This window comes from Rhinolophus hipposideros (genome assembly GCF_964194185.1).
Source record: "Rhinolophus hipposideros genome assembly, chromosome: 8".
In the NCBI taxonomy this organism is placed as follows: Eukaryota; Metazoa; Chordata; class Mammalia; order Chiroptera; family Rhinolophidae; genus Rhinolophus; species Rhinolophus hipposideros.
The window spans coordinates 87,198,259-87,207,242 of NC_138054.1; the positions used below are offsets into that span (position 1 = coordinate 87,198,259).

Genomic DNA, 8,984 nt, shown 5'->3' on the forward strand with positions numbered 1-8,984 from the left:
AGGAGAGCACTCCTGCAATGGCTTCTGAGATGCACCTGCAGCTCACCCGAGGATGCCATCTGATGGCCGGACAGGTGAGTCTTCTAGGAGCTGCATCCAGGCTCTCCAAGGGAGGAGTTGTGGATTCGTGGCTCATCATGTATGTCTGTGGTGCCTCAGTGGGTCTACCTATAAAATGAGGCTACTGGGTTGAACTATGGACATCTGGAATGATTGCTAGAAACCTTCCAACCAAGGTCCAAGCGTAATGGAGAAAAAAGCTGTAAGAAGAACAGAGAGAAAAAACACAAACCCAAGCCAAACCAAAGACATGGTGAGAGGACCAGGTAGGAAAGCCCATAAGGGGAGACACTGACGACTCTATAAGTGCTTCACTGTCAGTTTTGTCTTTCAGACATTGTTACGCAATACCAAACTAGGGCCCAAGCTTGTTTAAAAATAAAACCAGAAATCCCATACCAGCGACAACATGCAAAAGGGCATTTTCCGATTATGGGTAGAGGCACCTTCCTTGATGGAATCTAGTAAAGCCAGTGATCTGTTTTGAATCAGGCCCTGGTTCAACCTGAAGGTAAAGTCATGCTTCCTCAACCATGTATTTCTGAATGGAAACTGTACGTACATTCTTGCATTTTCTTCACAAGGTTTCCTTATCCACTGGGTTGACGTTTACATATGAGCTAATGACTTTGTCATGCCAAACTCTAAAGCACTTTTTGGGGGGCAGGGGAGGCAGACAGGAAGTGCCGTGGAATGAATGGATTCCAGAAAACTGTCGCTTGTTACTGAGAACCCCTTTTCTTATGGTAATTCTTCTACTGTATACTATTTGTTCTGGTGTCTTAAAAATAGAAGTGATAGAGAACCACTTCAGTCAGGGAAAAAGAAGCAAGAAAAAGTTAGGGAGGCTAATTTAGGAAAGTCTCAAAAAAAAATGTGCACTCCATTCAATCTGTCTCCAGGTATTCATACACAGGTTCAGGGTTCAATTAAGTCTTGAGTCATAACAATGCCTCCCACCTCCCGGGACAATCTACACAGCACGTGCACACACATTATCACACAGGTGACATCAATCCTCATAAACGCATCCAGTCTCTGTTAGGTGTCGGCGTGTAACAGAAGGACTCCAGGAGGCTTAGTCTGGCCCATCCTGAGCCCAGATGCATCACGATCCTGCTACATTGAAATCTGCAAAACTGGAGCCACCCCTGAGAATGACTCTATTAGGGGCCAAGACGGCCTGAGAACTTAGCAGCGGTGACCTGGGTGCTCCCACTTCCTGCTGGACTTTCTCCATTGCAGGGTCACTTTGATGACCATATTCCAGGGACACACACTCAGGAAGAGGCCAGACTCCAAAAACGCAGGCGTATAAGCTGCTTACAGACAGGATCAGCAGCTGCCACGACACATGCCGAGAGCGGCCATCAGCGGACTTGCTGCTGCCCACACTTCTCCTGGCGTGCTCTGGGTGGCCTTCTCCTCGAGCCATGCGCCACTGCTACCTACTCTAGCCCTGTGGGCAGGGCTGAGGACTAGTCTGATACTAGCTGGGGAACTAAAGGGAAATATATTTTGAAATGTGTTTTTTCACACCACACACCTTCCTGCTTGGTGCAAAGAAGGGCCTCTGTCAAGGCTTTTTTTTAAAGATTGATTTCTTGGCCATCAGCTAAAGGAAATGGAACATTCAAGTACCTCTACAATGACCAAGCCGGAGAGAAGCCGTCCGTTTGCAACAGTGTGCCTGGATGTTGTATTTTATGCAGGCTGTCCTCATACCCTCCCCCCATGTGATCTGGCCAGCCACGTCTGGGGCCACTTTAGTTTTCCCAGAGGTGAGATCAGAGGGAGGGCTGAAGCAGTGACAGGGCAGGTCCAGCCACAGATTGAACCCCTCAGGGGATTACATGTAACCAGCTTAAATGGTGCTAGGCCCAGCTGAGGGTCAGGCTAGGGCCAAGGGCTGCTAAGAATGTTTTAGGTACAACACTGCTTCAGATTATTAACCTACAGACGTTGTATTTTTCGATAACGTTATCAAGCTTTCATATGTCCCGCCTGGGTTTTCTTCGTCTCAGTGCCCAGCTTCCTCCCTGATGGCGGAGCCAGCCGTGGGAATGGCCCTCTCTGTGAGTTACACAGCTAGTCACACACCTCAGCCATGCAGACAGGACCAGGGCAAGGAGGACATTCTCCCTCTCTGACGTAGAGACGGGCTTGAGGAGGGCATACGTGGCTGTCTGCACAAGGCCACAAAACAGGAGCGTCAGGGCTTGAATCAGGGTGCTGGTCTCATGATTTGTAATCCTGCTCTGCCCAGAGGCCGCGCTGCCTCTGGTACCCAAAGGGAACATCCAGGTAGGTTATTTTGATCATAGATACTTGAGTCGAGGAGGAACTGATCCTACACTGACATATTAAAAGAATGTGCACTGCCGTCACTCCAACACAAATCAGAATGGTATTCCCTGCTCCTCAGTCTAGAGGGTGCGTGATGAAAGCAGTGTTTTCCAGAGCCCATCATACCTTGGCATTTCGGAAATAAAACAAAATCCCATGAACCTTATCCAAAAGTTAAAAAAAAAAAAAAACATATTAGACCTCAATACAAGTGTCTTTAAAATCTTTCCCTGGAGCGCTGTGCACTTGTCACAGGGTCTGTGTGAGTCCAAGTCCCAAACGGATTGCCAGCCTGGATGTCATCGCCCTAACTTCCTCACCAACCCTATGGCACCCAGAAAATCCTAGGAGTTGCAAAAGGCAACAGGAGCTCAATTGCTGGAAATAGGACAAGTGGGAAGATGAGCTTTGAAATGAGTTATGAAGTTAACATTTATAATCTAGAGAAAGCTCATTTTCAAAGCCTCAAAGCTTTACAATAATCCAGAAAGATCTCTACTTTCATTATGCAGAAACCATGAACTAAAGGGTGCGCGATGAAAGCAATGTTTTAAAGGGCTCATCATACCTCGCTGGAAATGAAAGAAATAGTTTTTCCTTTCAACTCTAGCCCTGAACCCGAGAGCACTTTCTTTTTGATAGCCACTGGGGACCCCAACCCACATGATAACATTGTTGTGAGTCCGTGCTGGCGGGAGTCACACAGATAAGTCCCTGACAGTTCCAACAACCCCACAGAAGGGGGATCTGATTCTACAATTCAAAACCCTTCAATAATACTGAACAGCGGACTGTCATGCGTCTGGAAAACATAACCGTTTTTAAAGAATGCTTTCCAAACCACGTAATGCTTTTAAAGCTGTTTATCAAAAGAGCTGGATGAGCAACAGTGGCCTGAAACCGTTTGTCAGCTGTTACAGGGTCGCATGCCCCATCCTAATTTCCATGAAGACTCCATCATTCTCGGTTGTCCTGCCCTCGGCAGACAACAGATGCCAATGTTTGGAGACATTCGCTACATAACTTTTACCCGACAAACCTGGCTCCAGGACAGATTTCCATGTCATGTGGGGCTTTTGGCTGAACTCTGCTCGAACCCAGAGGCATATCATTTACAGCAGACACTAACAATAGTTTGGGATCACCTGCTCTTCACAAGTGAGTTCAGAACAAGTTCGTGGCCTCTGCACACCTTTTCCAGTGGGGTTCTCACACACAAAGGCTGAGAGTCCAGGTGAGTTCCTCCGCCCCGCGAGTCCACCCACGTGACTCTCACACGTTTGCAGGGCCCAATGTAACTGTCTCTTGTGTGAAGAAAGAGAATGGGAAGGACAGAAACCCAGCAAAGCCTATGAACTTGACGTAGCATTATAGCAAGTGACGAGCAAGTTTTCAGGGACAGAAAAACAGTAAGAGCTAAAGACATAATCTCTGTTTCGCTTACTTGCAACATCCCCCACATTCAGAGAGAATGGGGACACAGACGCCATTTCCTGAGCCCTGCCTATACGCCACATGTCAGCCCAAGTACTTTGTATACATTGTATCATTTAATCCACTCCACCACCCACTGAGGTAGGTATTATTATTCCCATTTCATGTGAGTCAAAGGAATCTCACCTCAGAGTTATGAATGGGGCAGGCGGGGGTGGGGGTAGGGAGGTAGGGGGAAAGATTTGCTCCAGGCCACAGCTATGAAATAGCAGTGTGATGACTCAAACTGGGGCTGTCTGACTCCCCCACAGGTCCTCTGACCTAGTGTCACAGACGTGGGAACCAACAGTGCTGTGGGAGCCCCTTCTTCTTTCCTACAAATGCCTGCTTCCTGTTCACACTGGCCACCACCACAGAGTCCCTTTCCCATTTTCCCCCCACAACCAGGAAGACCTGTAATTTTATGTTATTTCCACATCTCTCTCTGAAACAAGCTCTTCTCTTTGAAGAAAGACCTCTTGCCCTTGGAGTGTCAAGATAAGAAAACTTTCAGCAACTTCCTTTGGAAACTACAAAACACCCATCAGCACCCAGGATCTAAGTAGAGTCGCTCACCAGCTGCCTGCCCCTCTGAATCGCTTTTATGGTTCAACGAGGGGTGGTGACAGGGCCATGTCACTACCGTGGGGTGTGCGATTTCTTTCATGTTCCTGGGATCTGACAAGAGCCTTCTGCAACCTGTTTCTTTACAACACACAGAATGAGAGATTAAAGACCAGTACCAGAATTAAAGCTGGGGCCGGGACTAGCAACAACTTCTCTCCAGATGCATTCTAAATCTTCCTGTGAGAGAAGGGCCACTGACCACCTAGGCATACCCTGTTCAGAAGTTGTGACGATTAAATGAGATAATACATATAAAGTACACAAAACAGTGCCTGGATTATAGTAAAGGTTTAAAAATGTTAGCAATACTATCTATTATTGCTATTTATTAATGCCACCAAACATCAAAAGTGTTTTAGCAGAAATAATGGATATGGATTTCAGCAAGACCATGTTAGTTCAAAGTTACTAGTTGGAGGTGGAGGGGAAAGGACATCAAGAAAGGATGAATGAATTAGCGAAAAGTCTACATTATATTTATAGGACTTCTGATTAAATATGACTGATTTAGTCCAGAGACCCCTCTGAAGTGAAAGCAAAGGGATACAAATGGCACGAATCCAAAAGGATAAAGAGAAGGTGTCAACAATATTTTAGAAGCTGAAAAGCAGATGGGCAAGTGGTGCTGAAATGTAAGCCTGAGGGAGTGGAAGCCACAAAGCAGTACGCTAATTAGTAAGGGTAGAGCCCTAAACTTCAGAAAGATGGAGGCAGGAGAGTCTCTGAAGCCCTGGGGCGCGCGCGCGCGCGCGCGTGTGTGTGTGTGTGTGTGTGGAGGGGGTGAAAACAGGAAGATGGGTTAAAAGTCTGCGTAAGAAGCAGTGAGATCTGTAGGTCCCTCTTTCACCCCCCCTCAGCCTGACCCTCCTTAGCAGGCTAGAATCAGCAAGCCCCCACCTGACCCTCCCACCGGAAGGCACCCAGGCCCCACAAAGGGAGGCCCCGGTCGGCTTGTTTAGAGCCTCGTCTTTACAAGGGAACAGAACAGCTAGTCAAGAATCACCAAACATCTGGGAACTGTCTCTATTCATGAAAGAAAAAGACCAACATGAACTGGAAGAAACTGAAGAGTGAGTACGTTACTAGGGCACTAGCTGGATAGATATCGAGAGCAACCAGTCCAGACTGGAGCCAGAGCATCTAGGGGAAGAATTTCCAAGAAAAAGAATGAAACCAATAAATTACTTAATACATTTTTAAACATACAGAGGAGAGTTTGTGGATAAGTTAGTAATAGACAGATAGACTTTTTTTTTTTAAAGGAGTTGCTAACCTCAGAGTAAAAAAAGTTGAAAGTAAATAGAAGTTTGGGGGATAAATTGGGAATATGCATACAGAAAACTACGCAAACAACAATAAAAGTAGTTACTAACTCCAGGGAGAAAAAACAAACCAAAAAGTTAAAGGAAACAAAACCATAGTAATGTATGTGGCTTCCCTGGGAATACTGTTTACAGTCATAATAATGTAAAAACTAAACATTGATTTACCCAAAAGGGATGATATAACTATTGAAAAATGGGGAGAGGGAACATGGACGTACAGCAATAGCAAGAGAAATGATACCAAGAAAGAGTACTATACTAGTTTGTTTTTGTTTTTAGAAACAAAACCTCCAAACTGAAGAAACAGCCAAAAGTGTAGAAGTGGTCGTCTCTGCAGAAAGAAGGAGGAGAAAGTGGGGCAAGAGACTGCTGGTTTCTGTTTTTAGACAGGTAGACGTCTTTGACTTTGAAAATTATGGATGTGTTTATTTTGATAAAATAAAATTTAATTTCAAAAAATAAAAAAACTGTTGGAAATCACAGGTTTTAAAAAACTGTCCTTATTAATTGTAGATACTAAATAATATTTAGTAAAAACATATAAGGTATCTGAAAAATCAAGAGCTCATTAGCCAAGTGTAAACAATTAGTAAAACTATAACGATTTGTTTGAAAAGAGCTGTGACGGACCTGGTAATAAGGCAGAAAAAAACGCCTGTATCTACCAAACCTCCCCAACATACACCATCACACACAAATGCAACTTTGTTTTTACAGGAACAAATGAAAAAAATCACTAATGAAGGGGTACTTCAAGAAAGCTATAGGAACCTCGCTTTTAACGAACATGTAAGACTAACTGAAGAATATTAGCCCCCAAACAGCTTGGTGATGCTCAAGGATCTGGAGTCTTCAAAACAGTCTGTCCTCAAGTATTTAAATAGTCTCAGTACTTAGTGCCTATTGTATCCCTGGAATGCAGTAGGTCAACACTTAATCAGTTAATGCATTTCCACTGTCAATTTGCCTATATTTGAACTAATGTGTTTACTAAGCAATTGCATCTAAATATCACAAGGTCAGAATTGGCTAAAGTGAATTAATGGGGCCCCTCAATAGTTCAAACAAAACCATAAAAACTGTTTGAGGTTCGCATCTGCTCACTGGGGATGTGAAGGCTCGCTACACATGGTAACTTGGCCTTTAACGTCTGAGGAGGCGGGCAGGTGCCAGGCAGGAATTGTGCTGCCGCAGATCAGTCCAGTCTAGGGAACAGCCCGCCCTCCGCCCATCCGGGCAGCTCTCAGTGAGGTGGCACCGGACCACCTAACCCACCACCTAACCCACTAGGGTTAGCTGGGATTCCTGCGAGCCATCATCCACATAATGAGAAGTTTTGTTCCTTTGAAGTTTTCTGCGGTCCTGGGATTTTATGATACGGCTTGGGTCACCCCTGCCATTATCTATGTTTGAAGTATGTTTGGGGAAAATCGGCTAGGAGCTGGCTCTGATGTTAACACAGAACAACTGCCTCATAAAAACAGCTTTCTACAGGAGTTCAAAGGAGCTTATCCAAATATTGTGGGTTTATCCTGCTCCCCCAACTTCGCTAGGGTAGAAAGCTGAGGTTTGACCAAGTAAACTCTGACACAGATATACCTTCTCGATTTCCTGACACAGCTCCAGGCAGTGCTAACACAACCAAGTGGCCTTTTGACGAGACAGACCTCGCACTTTGAAGTAATCTGCCCTCCATTTACCATGCTGCGGAAGTTAGAAATTTACTGGGGCGGTAGGTTAAGGTGAAGGACGAAATGAGGTAAATTATGAGGAGAGGTCTTTCTGCTACGTGATAAAATCTTCCCAACTGTTACTTCAAGAAACCCAGTAAAAGTCAGGAGCAAACCAAGAAGGCCGCTGGCAGGTAGCCAAGGTGAAGCATCTCGTTACAGTGGCTCCCACAGCTTAATCCACGTTCATCCACCTCTCCCGATAGGTGCTATTCATCAGCAGGATGATGGACCATCACCATATTCTCAAATGGAAAACAGCCCGTGGAGGAAATTCACCAGGTACAGGTAGTTGCTGGCGGGTGGAACATTCACGGAGTCACAGGGGGTGGGAAGAGGGGCACTGTTTCACATTTCTGCAAATTTCTTTGCGTCTTGCTCAACAGCTGCATTCTCTTATCTGCTCCTACAGTCAATCTGTTGAAACGTCACACCTTGTGCAGCTTCTGCAAAACTCCACCATACGCTGATTAGAGAATATTATTATAAAAAGTTTTTTTTGTCTATCTGTATATGAATTGACATATAAATATATAAAAAATAGGCTTGACCTTATGGATCCCTGAGAGGTTCTAGGATTCATGGGGGGGGCGGGGGGGAGTTCCTGGACCATATTTTGAGAACCTCTGTTCTAAAAGGACCCATATGTGCAAATTGGGTGCTAATTAGAAATCAGTTTTCTCCATGTATTAAAGTAAATCCACTAAGGATACAGATTAGTCACATTGTTAACCTGATTAGAGTTACACAAACGCCATATAATACAAGTGTTTCTTTTAGAGTACATTGTGATTAAAATATTTTAGTGATTCAATCTTATTTTCTCCACATTTGACAAATTAGTGAGAAACTTATTAAGAATCTGTCTTTGAGAGGCAGTCTGGCAAGAGTACTAGATGAAGGTACTGGGGCAATGAAACAGGGCTAACTGGAACACCCAAAGCTCTCTTTTCTCCCCGCCAAGAGCACAAGCCTTTGCTGGTAATACAGCAGTCTTCAGTTCCCTGCTAGCCACTTGTCCTCTGTGCATCTCAGAGCTGCCTTAGTCAGAAGCTCTGGGGGAGCAGGGGATCTGAACTCAAACCTAAGTCCTCTCTTGAAAGGAGACTGCGATTTGGTTTCATGCTGAGAGAGGGATGAGTCTGTACGGGGAAGCCATGACAGACGTAGCGTAGTTATCAAAACCTAAAAATAAGCAACCTAATGCCTTTGTGGAGGAATTCCATACACAGTAAAGGATTTTTCATGCTTCTCTGATGCACGAAATAAAATTTGTTTCTCAGGAAGAAATACACTGTTCTGTTTCTTTTGAAGTTCAAACCAAAAATCTCAAATGCACATCTTATGTACACAAGACTGGGTGTCATTCCAGAGTCTTATTAGAAAAAGCAGGGCCGGCCCGGTGGCCCAGGCGGTTAGAGCT

The 8,984-nt window shown here is 44.8% G+C and overlaps 1 protein-coding gene across 7 annotated transcripts in view; it reads right to left on the reverse strand.

Annotated features, from left to right (window-relative positions):
- VPS13D (vacuolar protein sorting 13 homolog D) overlaps positions 1-8,984 on the reverse strand; it is a 229,268-nt gene that overhangs the window by 31,941 nt on the left and 188,343 nt on the right. The gene's annotated exons all lie outside the window — the stretch shown is intronic.